The following is a 14,055-nucleotide window of genomic DNA, read 5'->3' as shown; positions in this document are numbered from 1 at the left end:
ACCACCTTTTCTAGCTTGTTTCCCAAGAATTTAGTATCATCGCAGACTCACACAAGAATCCATAACCCACATCTCCAATGCTGAAGATTCCATATCCTACTCTTCAACCAAATACAATACTATCCTGTACATTTTCAGCTACTAAGTCATTCTAAATGTAAACTTGAATTTGATATAGCAGGTCCAGCAATTAACTCATTCCAAAGTCATTCTCTAGGGTTTCATAATTACTGATTCTTGTTAAGAGTGAGCACTGTTCAACAAAGTATATTTTATTCAAAGACCCATACAAAACTACAAAGTACTAATAAATTAGATATTAACATCTATAAAGTAATAGAATTTTGAGGGAGCCAATTTCTAGACACTTTTCAAAACTCTTTGCGATGACAAGTATTTGAGTACATTTTTGAAACTTCGGTTAAAATCGATCCCTGTACCCGGCTGGAAGCCTGAGAAGCATCATACACGCCAGGAAAGCACTAGATTCTTTTTCACTTACCTCTGTGGGGAGGGAGCTTTCCATAAAATTTTTCACTTTGAATCCTTATATTAAGAGGAAGTGAGGCTTCGTTGTTCTTTAGCCTTCCTTCTGAGATGCCTAAACAAGGACAACGTTTTGAAACTTATTTCAGTATTCTTCCTATTGCTTCAATTAAGATTCATTATAAAGTTTGCTTTTGAACCTGATGTAGTCAAGGTATCTCAGGATTATGGCAATAAACAACCTGTTGTGAATTCCTCACACCAGAACACTCTACTGTGCTAATAGTCCCCTTTTAACCAGCAACATGAATACTTAATAATCTTTTTTGTTCAAACCTGAAAATTAGCTGTACAACTAAATTCTGACACCAGCATGATTACCATGAAGGTCACAATCTCTCCTGGCATTGGACTTTGGAGACCAATTGGTAGCAGTCTAATGTAAACCATTTCCCATAGAGGGAGCACTTCCAGAAAACACTCATCCAGTCCTCCCAGTTCAAGCTAGTTTTTCACTTTGAAGTACAAAAGCTTACATCAGTCATGTTGCTAAAATAGACTCTTACCAATTTTATGTTTTAAGTTGTCAGAAATAACCAAAAAAGTACCAATTACTTCCAAAAGTACAAAGATGGATTAAGGTTGAAGAAGTGTGGTGATTATAAACGTTAATTCCACTCAGAAATGTGTACCTCATAACAATATGAACATTGTCCATAAAGACACATTTTCTTACTGGTACGAAATTGAAATCCACAGGTTTTATGTATAATGAAATGATTGTGCTGTCTGCTGGAAATACAGGTGTCTCACTTGCAACCACAGGCTCAGCAGTTAGACAGAGGTAACTAATCCTGAAATCACTTTATATGACCAACCGCACAATCCACCATGCACACTAACATTTAAACCCCCTAAGAAATTTTCAGTCGCATTGAATAAATAAAACAGAGTAAAGATATTGAACTGTTTTCATCCTAAGTGCATCAAAGCAGAAAGTCCCTGCTAAAATCTCTGAATCATTTACTTTAGAACTCAATGACTACTCATCATTGTCATTAAAATTTGGGATAAGCAGTTATGTCAAATGAAAGATATTCATTTTGCTCAGATCAATCCTGAAGACTAACAGTCAACAGGCATTATGGCACAGCACTTGAAACAAGCATTAATTAGCATTGAAGCAATTATAAAGTACCAATCAATTAAATGAACAGAATACTATATTAGTAAATCAATACAAAATAAGTCAGGGGATAAGTACAGTTTTCTAGTAGGAATACAGGAATAAAGAGCATAACTAGGCCATCTATCTCCTCAAATCATCCCACTGTGTAGATTTTGACTGCTCTGTACCTGCACTCTGTTTATCACTTTGCTTCATATTGTTTGATGTCATTACCAAGCAAAAAACCCTGCCCATTTCAGTTTTGAATGTTACAATTGACTCAACATGTATAGTCTTTTGGGGAGCCACTGAATGAAAAATTCATTCCTGCTTTCCCATTTAAGTGCCTCTAATTTGTAAGATGATGCATTCGTGTTATGGATTCTCCACCAGGGAGTAGCGTAACTCTTTACAGCCCCACCGATCACAGTTCAGGTCCTGCCGCATATTAAAATTTGACATAACTCAGTAATGGGCGTGGCACGGTAACGTAGTGGTTAGTGTCACTCTATTACAGTGTCAGCGATCGGAATATCAGGGTTCAATCGCCGCCACTGTTTGTAAGGAAAGTTCTCCCGATTGCGTGGGTTTCCTCTAGGTGCTCTGGTTTTCTCCCATGTGTAAAAGATGTACAGATTAGTAAGGGGTAGTAAGTATATGGGCATGCTGGAAGCATGGTGACCCTTGTGGGCTGACCCCAGCACAACTTTAAACCATGTTGTTCATTGACAGAAACTATGTATTTTATTGATATACATATGACAAATAAAGCTAACCTTTAAATCTACTTACAGAAAATACCTCAGGAGGATAAAGAACTTTGAGATGTCCCAGTCAACCCTTACCAATTTTTATCACTGGTGCATAACAGCTTGGTATGGTAACTGCTCTTCACGTGACTGCAAGAAACTGCAGAGGGTTGAGGACACAGTTTAGCACATAAGGAAAACCAGCTTCTCCTCTGTGGACTCTGCACTTCTCACTATCTCAGTAAGGTAGCCTACATAACCCAAGATCCTACTCAACCCAGATCCCTTCTCCCCTCTTCCATCAGGCAGAAGAAACAAAAGCCTGAAACCATGTATGACCAAGCTGCTGGGCAACTTCTACACCACTGTTTTGTATAGCCCCGGCACAATATGATGGCCTTCTTGCTTCAGTATGATCTGGCATTGTACTTCCTCTGTAACTGTTTCATTTTATTCTGCATTCTGTTGTTATTTTACCTTATACCACCTCAATGCACAGTGTGATGATTTGATCTGCACGAACAGTATGCAAGACAAGCTTTTCACTGTATCTCAGTACATGTGACAATAATAAACCAATTCCAAATCCAATACCTTCTCTGCGTCAATCCTATGAAACTTTTTTTCATTCTAATTGCCACAGTTAGATTGCCACATAGCCTTTGAAATTCCAGGGAATTCAAGTCATCTTAGACAACCAACCCTTGTCGTTTTCTTCTCCCCTCTTCCCCTCCCTCACTATAATGATCTGCTAATCACCTCCCTCTGATTCCCCACCTCCTTCCTTTATTCTACTGTCTACTGTCCTCTCTTATTAGATTCCTTTTCTACAGCCCTTTACCTCTTCCACCTATCACCTAAAAGAGAAATTCTGCAGATGCTGGAAATCGGAGAAGCACACACAAAATGCTTGAGGAACTCAACAGGGTAGGCAGCACCTATGGAAAAGGGTACGGTCGACATTTCAGGCTAAAACCCTTCAGAAGGACAGCCAATGTCCTGCCGAAGGGCTTTGGGCTGAAACGTCAACTGCATTCTTTTCCATAGATGTTGCCTGCCCTGCTGAGTTCCTCTGGCATCTTGTGTGTGTTCCACCTATCATCTTCCAGCTTTTTACATCATCCTCCCCCCCCCCCCCCACATTCCTCATACCTGGTTTCACCTGCCAGCTTGTACTCCATTTCAGCTGCCCGCCCTCTTATTCTGGCTTCTGCCCCCTTCCTTTCCAATCCTGATGAATCGTCTCAGTTGAAATGTCAACTGTTTTCTCCTCCATTGATGCTGCTTGACTTGCTGAGTTCCTCCAGCACTTTATGTGTGTTGTGTATGGTTTTAACTCTTCATGTTCTAACGTAATTCGCACAAATCTGCTTTATAATCTTCCAAGTATATCTTTCCTAAGGTTTGGAGTTCAAAGCAAGTCAAAGATCTCAATGGGATTTGACCAACCTAACACTAATTTTTAGAATCAGAATCAGGTTTGATATCACTGACATGCATCGCAAAATGTGTTGCTTTTGTGACAGCAGTATAATGCAATACGTAATAATATAAACTGTGATTTACATTAAGTATAGAAACATAGAAACATAGAAGATAGGTGCAGGAGTAGGCCATTCGGCCCTTCGAGCCTGCACCGCCATTCAGTATGATCATGGCTGATCATCCAACTCAGAACCCTGTACCTGCTTTCTCTCCATACCCCCTGATCCCTTTAGCCACGAGGGCTATATCTAACTTCCTCTTAAATATAGCCAATGAACCAGCCTCAACTGTTTCCTGTGGCAGAGAATTCCACAGATTCACCACTCTCTGTATGAAGAAGTTTTTCCTCATCTCAGTCCTAAAAGGCTTCCCCATTATCCTTAAACTGTGACCCCTCGTTCTGGACTTCCCCAACATCGGGAACAATCTTCCTGCATCTAGCCTGTCCAATCCCTTTAGAATTTTATATGTTTCAATAAGATCCCCCCTCAATCTTCTAAATTCCAGTGAGTATAAGCCTAGTTGATCCAGTCTTTCTTCATATGAAAGTCCTGCCATCCCAGGAATCAATCTGGTGAACCTTCTCTGTACTCCCTCTATGGCAAGAATGTCTTTCCTCAGATTAGGAGACCAAAACTGCACACAATATTCTAGGTGCAGTCTCACCAAGGCCTTGTACAACTGCAGTAGAACCTCCCTGCTCCTGTACTCAAATCCTTTTGCTATGAATGCCAACATACCATTTGCCTTTTTCACCGCCTGCTGTGCCTGCATGCCCACCTTCAATGACTGGTGTACAATGACACCCAGGTCTCGTTGCATCTCCCCTTTTCCTAATCGGCCACCGTTCAGATAATAATCTGTTTTCCTGTTCTTGCAACCAAAGTGGATAACCTCACATTTATCCACATTAAATTGCATCTGCCATGAATTTGCCCACTCACCTAACCTATCCAAGTCACCCTGCATCCTCTTAGCATCCTCCTCACAGCTAACACCGCCGCCCAGCTTCGTGTCATCCGCAAACTTGGAGATGCTGCATTTAATTCCCTCATCTAAATCATTAATATATATTGTAAACAACTGGGGTCCCAGCACTGAGCCTTGCGGTACCCCACTAGTCACCCGCTGCCATTCTGAAAAGGTCCCGTTTACTCCCACTCTTTGCTTCCTGTCTGCCAACCAATTCTCTATCCACATCAATACCATAACCCCAATACAGTGTGCTTTAAGTTTGCACACTAATCTCCTGTGTGGGACCTTGTCAAAAGCCTTTTGAAAATCTAAATATACCACATCCACTGGCTCTCCCTTATCCACTCTACTAGTTACATCTTCAAAAAATTCTATAAGACTCGTCAGACATGATTTTCCTTTCACAAATCCATGCTGACTTTGTCCGATGATTTCACCTCTTTCCAAATGTGCTGTTATCACATCTTTGATAACCAACTCTAACATTTTCCCCACCACCGACGTCAGACTAACCGGTCTATAATTCCCCAGTTTCTCTCTCCCTCCTTTTTTAAAAAGTGGGGTTACATTAGCCACCCTCCAATCCTCAGGAACTAATCCAGAATCTATGGAGTTTTGAAAAATTATCACTAATGCATCCACTATTTCTTGGGCTACTTCCTTAAGCATTCTGGGATGCAGACTATCTGGCCCTGGGGATTTATCTGCCTTTAATCCCTTCAGTTTACCTAACACCACTTCCCTACTAACATGTATTTCCCTCAGTTCCTCCATCTCACTAGACCCTCGGTCCCTTACTACTTCCAGAAGATTATTTATGTCCTCCTTAGTGAAGACAGAACCAAAGTAGTTATTCAATTGGTCTGCCATGTCTTTGTTCCCTATGATCAATTCACTTGTTTCTGACTGTAAAGGACCTACATTTGTCTTGACCAATCTTTTTCTTTTCATGTATCTATAAAAGCTTTTACAGTCAGTTTTTATGTTCCCTGCCAGCTTTCTCTCATAATCTTTTTTCCCTTTCCTAATTAAGCCCTTTGTCCTCCTCTGCTGGTCTCTGAATTTCCCCCAGTCCTCAGGTGTGCCACTTTTTTTTGCTAATTTATATGTTTCTTCTTTGGACTTGATACTATCCCTAATTTCCCTTGTCGGCCACGGGTGCACTACCTTCCCTGGTTTATTCTTTTGCCAAGCTGGGATGAACAACTGTTGTAGTTCATCCATGCGATCTTTAAATGCTTGCAATTGCATATCCACCGTCAACCCTTTAAGTATCATTTGCCAGTCTATCTTAGCTAATTCACATCTCATACCTTCAAAGTTACCCTTCTTTAAGTTGAGAACCTTTGTGTCTGAATTAACTATGTCACTCTCCATCTTAATGAAGAATTCCACCATATTATGGTCACTCTTACCCAAGGGGCCTCACACGACAAGATTGCTAACTAACCCTTCCTCTTTGCTCAATACCCAATCTAGAATGGCCTGCTCTCTAGTTAGTTCCTCGACATGTTGGTTCAGAAAACCATCCCGCATACATTCCAAGAAATCCTCTTCCTCAGCACCCTTACCAATTTGGTTCACCCAATCTATATGTAGATTGAAGTCACCCATTATAACTACTGTTCCTTTATTGCACGCATTTCTAATTTCCTGTTTAATGCCATCCCCAACCTCACTACTACTGTTAGGTGGCCTGTACACAACTCCCACCAGCGTTTTCTGCCCCTTAGTGTTATGCAGCTCTACCCATATCGATTCCACATCCTCCGGGCTAATGTCTTTCCTTTCTATTGCGTTAATCTCCTCTCTAACCAGCAATGCTACCCCACCTCCTTTTCTTTCCTGTCTATCCCTCCTGAATATTGAATATCCCTGGACGTTGAGCTCCCATCCTTGGTCACCCTGGAGCCATGTCTCTGTGATCCCAACTATATCATATTCATTAATAACTATCTGTACACTCAATTCATCCACCTTGTTGCGAATGCTCCTCATATTGACACACAAAGCCTTCAGGCTTGTTTTTACAACACTCTTAGCCCTTATACAATTATGTATTTATTTACATAGTAAATAGTTAAATTAAATAGGTAGTGCAAAAAAAGTTGTGAGATGGTATTCATGGGTTCAATGTCAATTCAGAAATATAAAGGCAAAGGGGAACAAGCTGTTCCTGAACTGTTGCGTGTGTGTCTTTAGGCTACTGTACCTCCTTCCTGATGGTAGCAATGAGAAAACGGCATGTCCTGGGTGATGGGGTCCTTAACGATGGATGCCGCCTTTTCAAGGTATCACTCCCTGATGTTGTCCTGGATGCTACGGAGGCTAGTGCCCATGATGGAGCTTAAGTTTACAACTCTCTGCAGCTTATATCAATCCTGTGCAGTGACACCCCACCCCCACCCCCAATACCAGACGGTGATGCAGCCAATTAGAATGCTCTCCACAGTACATCTGTAGAAATTTACAAGAGTCTCTGATAGCATAGCAAATCTCCTCAAACTACTAACAAAATATAGCCACTGCATCAATATGTTGAGCCCGGGTTAGATTGTCAGAAATGTTGACACCCAGGAAATTGAAATTGCTCACCCTTTCCACCACTGATCCCTCTATGAGAACTGGTGTGTGTTCCCTCGAATTACTCTTTCTGGAGTCCACAGTCAGTTCTTTGGTTATCCTGAAATTGAATGCAAGATTGTTGCTGTGACACCAATCAGCTCACTGATATATCTCACTCTGAACAGTCGGAACAAATTAACAACATTGCTTTAGCTTTAATGCTTACTAATTTGGAACAATTGCATAGCATTTTCTAATTCCTCTGAATCTTTTTGTTTCTTCACGATCCCAATTACTCAAGTTCCTTTATCTAAAATGGATGAACTGAAACATTCCCAAACTAAACTCCACTGGTCATTGTTTTACTTTCACATTTAATTTCTCAATAGTCCTTTACAACATTTCTCCATGCAATCCATTGACCCTTTGAACTTTGTGTCTCTGCCAAACTTGGATATACTGTATAAGCCTGGATTCTTCTGCTCTCATTGTTATAAGTGGTGAAAAACCAAGACCCCAATCCAGATCCTCAAGGAACAAAACGTGTCACATTGACCATCCAGGGTAGCTTATGATGGGTATGAAATCCATTTTCTACCTCAAAAGCCCTCCCAGATCCTTTAGGTTTTTCAACAACGAAGCCAATTAGTTCATCCTGGGCAGTGGGAATTTTTTTTTGATTACTATGGCAGGAACATCATGAAGAAACGAATAAGTTTGCATTCTCCTCAGAGGTACCAGCCAAAGAAATCTCAGATATTCTTAACGAACAGATTAAAAGATTCAGCAGGACTCAGTACGAACATGGAGATTTACTCGGAGAATTTTCACCAAATATTTGCACCTGTGCTTGAAGAAATATAAATGTGAGCAGCATTCTGAAGTGCTTCTCGTGTCCATGAGTAAATTTAAAAGAGTAAACAGTATTTTTTGTTGTTGGAACAGATGAAACAGCCAATGTGTGTGTTGTATGAATCTACAAATGAGTTACTCAACCAATCAATCTGTTGTTGAGCTGTTCATTGAGGGATGAAAATGAGCCAACACTCAGCCATATTGACACATGCTGCCAACACCCTGACATCCTTCATGCGCAGATATAAACAAATAACTTCTAAGTGATGAACGTGGAAAGTGCTTGGTACTTCATTTAAACTGATATATCATCATCTTGATAAGTGAGCAAAATCCAAGAAGCAATATTCAGTTCCCTCCATTTTTACAAACCTTTCAACTTTAAAAAGCTCCTTCTCTTATCAGAAGTTCTGTGACACTGCCATCTCTTTAAACACAGGCCATAGTAATATGTTGATTGTATTAAACTGACGGCTGTCAGTAAGTGCTCTGATTACTGAAATTCTTAAAGAGATGGATAAATTCCTTGCAGTAAACTGAGGACAGGGTTTATAGTATTGTATATGCCAATCGTTGCCTTTGAAGCTGCCAGGCAAATGATCTAAAATCTCAAGTCGTAAGTTACACTGAAACAAAAGAAAGCCAGCACGTGTTTCAATTTGAGAAAAACAAGTAGTTTGAACCTGAGATACTTAAATTCATTTAATCATGGTAAATAAAAGAGAAAGGAAAATATAAAGCATGGTTTAATCAAGCTTTTTTAACTACAATCGAGCACAAGTAATTACTCAATCACATGATTTGCTGTTCGTTTTAGGGCTTTGGAAGACATTTTGCATCAAGGAAAGTGGCTTCTAAAAATAAATCCTTCGAGAAAATAGAAATGAGAAACTCCACTTCTTCAAGGAGAAGCTCTCGTGGGAGTTAATCTATTCATTAGTTCTGGCCTTTCGAAGTACATGTTCCCCCCCCCCCCCCCCCAGTTCCACAGAAAGCACAGCAAGTGTGTTATCTGTGATTTAGAAAACTGGGTGCACGATGATGTCTGACTCCACCTATTCATTTACTTCAATGCAGCGCTGAGCGAATGTCATTGCCGTACAATCTCCAGGAAGTCAGCGAAGCAGTAATAAACAAGTGAAAATGTTTCAAAGCCTTTGCACCTCCACAGCAGATTATCTGCAATCTGCAAGGGGACTGGAATTCGGAAAATGCGGCAGAGAACGCTGCAGTGACATCCTCCTCCCTATTACCTAAAAACGTTGCAAACTTTTAGTTACGGAAATGTGGCAGTCAGAATCTGCCGTTTCCCCATTCATTTTGTATAAGTCACATTCACTAAAACATACTTTTAATGGAGATTTTAGACAATGAGGCACTGGTTCTTCAAACTCCATGAGACCACATATTTCTTAAACACAACAGGATCTGTTATCTTATCTTACTGCATTTTAAGGTCAATGTCAATAGATGGTAAAAGGAAGTTACTGAGGGTCAGGGATTATGATTGAAAACAGTCCTTGATGGGTCTCCATAGGTTGATCAGCAGTCACTATCTGCACAGCTAATAAAATCCCAGAGCTATCGCTTCAGAATCAGATCAGGAAAATGTCATTTTTGAGCTGACAGTTACACGATAAGAAAGGTCTTCTTGAAAAAATAAATTTCATATTTAACCCCATGAGCACAGTCTGCATTCTGGGAAGCTTTCATTTAGCAGGTTGTAGAGATTTTCATAAAGTTTTATAATGAAATTTCAAAAATAATTCCAAAGGAAATGTTGGGTTTATCATGCATTTGGTGTAAAACTGCTTTTGTAACTCATATACAATTACTCTGTACCGCAATGGTGCAAGATGATTTTTATGGTGTATAAAATTCTTGCATAATTGTATTAATCCTTCCAGAAATTAGGAATAAAGCTAATTGATCTGCTGTTTTAATGTTCCCTTTGAAATTTAATACAATACTTAATAACATTCTTCTTACTGAAATATTTCCTGAGTGTGTTGTGGGGTTACATATGGCCCACTAAAACAACTCTGACCTTTACATTCCCTGAAACTCAGGACAGAATCATTAGTATATCATCCCTGAATTTGGAAATTTGAGGATGAGCAGTAGAAATACAGGGAGAGCTGGCAGGTCTGAAGTGAACAAAATGCAAAACTATGCATTTGTACCTAAAAATGTAATTTTAATTGTCAAACGTGACATATTGTTCTAAAGACTTGTGACACATTGGGCATGCCATTCCTAAATTATTCGTTTGATACTTGTCACATGTAAGAATGGTGCTGATAATGATGGTACATTTAGTGTGCTTTATGTCATCTGTAGCTACATACAACATACATATTCATCCACAGTATGAAACGTTAATAGCATTCCACCAGAAGACTTAGTATGAAATAAACATAACTGAAATTGTTCATTCAAAGCTGCATTCATTGCATTTCCATTGGTTCCCTCTTCCAATTCCCCATATTAATAACCTCTTGAAGTCATTTGGTAAAGGCACATGACTTTGAATAACACCCAGCTGCAGGACTTCACAAGCATACAATTTCCTAAGCTGTAGCTTTTGCACACATCTTTGCAGCCGAGTTATTCCTTTAGACTGAGTTTGGTGTTCTTTTCCAGGAGAGAATAGCACAACAAAAGTAAAATTATCTTTTGTTTAAGATCTATTTATTATAGAGGCTTGGAAAAATCATGTTCCATTCCAGAACACAAGTACAAATTAAATCTTAATGCTTGGTAGAAAGTTTCAAAAGATAAATTTTATATCATGGCTCCAAAACAAATCTCATCATAATTTTAAAAAAATTCTATTTATCATTCAAGTAACACACAGAGGTAACACAAAGGTGCACATTTTATGCAAAGTAAATAACTTCACTGAGACCCTAATTTGAGTTAATCAAATGAAAGCTTGTTCAACTTATAATATTTATGAGTGGCTGTTTCTTTACCTTCCTTCCCCTTCAGCCTCCTTGCTACTTCCTCTATGTACTTCTTCTCCTTCTTACTCTACATTAGCAGTGTTGTTTCTTGAGAAAATCTGCTTCTCTCTATTTCTTTTTCCTTTCTCCCTTGGTCTTAGTTTTCTTCCTTATTTTTCTCCCTCTCCCTCTATCTATCTCTCTATATATCTCTCTTTCCCTCCTTCCTTCTGTTCTTTCCCTCTTACATTCTCTCATTCTACCCATGCACCTGCATGCATCCCCATCTTCATTCATCATACACCACCCTCTTCCCAGGTCACACATAGTCTTAACTTCTCTAGGTAACAAGCCATGCCGCCTAAAGCAGATTCAACACGCTCATCACTTCCTGGAAAATTAGGCAACTTGCTGCACAGTCATTCCCATAAATTGAGCCAAAAGTTTCTGTGATGAGAAATATGTTTGTTGACTTCTGTGATGCTGAATCTTTCTGATGTAACCATTTAGGGATAAAATTTCATGCTCGTGGACTAAAATTCAGGTGAGCTTCAAAGTAATGATTAATTATTTAAATGGAAGTGAGAACTTTTGCAGGATGCCAAATGTAAAACACTTACTTGACAATAAGCCTTTACCAAGAGAATAAGCATGTGCCACTTTCTTCTTGGTTATGATGAACTCTCTCTCCGTCTTGTTTTACGGCGGTTGGCACCCAGCTTAATGGTGCATTACCGCCACGTTATGATGAACTGAGCTCAAGCATTCAATTTATCAAGTATGCAGATCGGTTTGGATTAGCATAGATTGTGTGTTATCTGCTGTATGGCTGGGATGAGGATGATAAAAAAAAGTCGTTGAGCATAAATGTATCGCTTTCTTTTAAGGAATTGGATTCATGCTCAGTTACAAAACCTACCAGCCACTGACTGCACAGTTTCCACAACCATAAGGTAGGATTATTTTTTTTGTTCTTAAACATGTAGCAAAATAGTTCACTACAATTTTATCTGCTGAGATTTGTCAAAACACTTTGAAATGTTGTACAAGGCAAAAAAAATCATATTGCATATGCACATTTTACCTCTGGATAAACACACTGCTATTTTTCAAAAAAAAAAAGAACCTGACTAAACCGAAATTGCGCTATTAGTGAATATCTGACATTCCCACAACTTACAGCGGTTTTTTAGATTTTAAATTCGGCTCTGCACTCAGTCTAAGCATATAGGAAATTCAGAATGAATGAAGCTATTATATCTTTGAATTTGATCTCAGCCAATCCAAATCTACTAATTGGACTGGATCAATATCCTTTGATAGAATAACATAATAAAAAATATAATGAGCTCAGTGCTGGAAACTTCACTATATTTTTGATCGAGGAATTCCAGAACTCCCCTGCCTTCGTGTGGAAAAGATGTTTCCTGGTTTCAGAACTAAATGGCATCGTTGTGTATTTCTCCAATCAAATGAATGCCAGAAGACCATAATGACTGCAAAACATCTGTGTGGGGGAGAGGGAATTGTCAATGTTTTGGGTTGATATCCTGCGTCAGGACTGAGTATAGAGAGGTGTAAAGAGGACAGAGGAGGGGGTGAGACATGGCCAGAGGTGATTGACAAACTGAGGAGCAGATGGAAGGAGTGGGGGCGAGCTGGGAAACAAAGACAGACTTGCCCCCCCCTCCACCCAACCAACCATCACCCCTCTCATTTTTATTCCGTCCCATGGTCCTCCTCTCCTCCTGCATGATCCCCGTTTTCATCCACCCAACCCCCAACACACATATAAATTTCATCCACCAAATCTTCTCCCACTAGGGGTTAACTGGTTCAAACTGCCTATCTGAAGATGCTTCCTGTCATCGCCTTCCTTCCTGTTCAGAGTCCAACACTGGTAGTTAGGTTCCCTCCACCTTCACACTCCCTTCCTCACACCCGGCTCCACCAACTCGCCTCCTTCACCCTTCCTTAATCCACCAATCACCTGCTGACCTCTATCTCACCCTTCCCCTTTTCTTGTTCAAACGGACTATATTAATCTCCGCACCCAGTCCTGATGTATTGCCAATTCTGTTTCATCTCACAGATGCTGTTCGAACCACTGAGTTTCTCCAGCAGATTCTTTATTGCTCCAGACTCCAGCATCTGAAGTCTGTTGTGCAAGTTGGAATTTGGAAATGACCATTTTTAGGGGTGGCAGATAAGAGTCTGGCCAGCAGGATGTTGGAAGAATCAGTCCAAGCCTAACATGACTCCAGGTACCTGTGGTTAGGACGGCATGTCAACAAAGGCTTTGCAGAACTAAAGGGATGAGTCCATGAACTCTACACATTGAAGATACTTGTAAGCTGTTGAAACAGCAGATGGAAAAATTAAGGTCCCGTTTCTAGACTCCAACAACCTTCAGCTGGCTTGCCTGTCTCACCCCTGTACTAAATTCAATATTAAAAGCCATGTTTATACAATTTGCCATTTTGATTTAAGCCTCAAAGCCATGAAATTAGTTAAGTAATCCATGTCAGATGATCCAGAAATCTGAGCATGACAGTGGATAAGGCTCTATACAAAAGAAAGACTACTTTCCCACTTTAGTGTTAGAAGCCATGGAGAAGACCATAATTCAATCAGCCATTTGTTGCCATGAATTTTATCTGCATCAAGGGTCCCAAGCAGACTAACATTGAATCTTATATAAATAAATAAGGCAGTGTGATTAAAGGGATGAGCAAACAATGTCCCAGGAGCAGAACTGTTCAGACGGAGACTTCTTGCACTTATAATGCAAATGCTCCAATGGACAATGGGCATTACAATACGCACA

General features: G+C 39.9%; 1 long non-coding RNA gene across 1 annotated transcript in view; it reads left to right on the top strand.

Moving 5' to 3' along the window:
• The window catches only part of LOC140740781 (uncharacterized), a 124,097-nt gene extending 110,406 nt beyond the window's left edge, over positions 1-13,691 (top strand). Inside the window, exons 2-3 of the long non-coding RNA XR_012101923.1 lie at positions 12,116-12,181; positions 13,321-13,691. This is a non-coding gene — a long non-coding RNA (uncharacterized lncRNA). The remainder of the gene's footprint in view (positions 1-12,115; positions 12,182-13,320) is intronic.
• Positions 13,692-14,055: the final 364 nt, after the last annotated feature.

Source organism: Hemitrygon akajei, chromosome 17, assembly GCF_048418815.1.
Source record: "Hemitrygon akajei chromosome 17, sHemAka1.3, whole genome shotgun sequence".
Taxonomy (NCBI): domain Eukaryota; kingdom Metazoa; phylum Chordata; class Chondrichthyes; order Myliobatiformes; family Dasyatidae; genus Hemitrygon; species Hemitrygon akajei.
The sequence above is the reverse complement of the archived record's forward strand: the minus strand, read 5'-3'. Positions and strand labels throughout refer to the sequence as shown.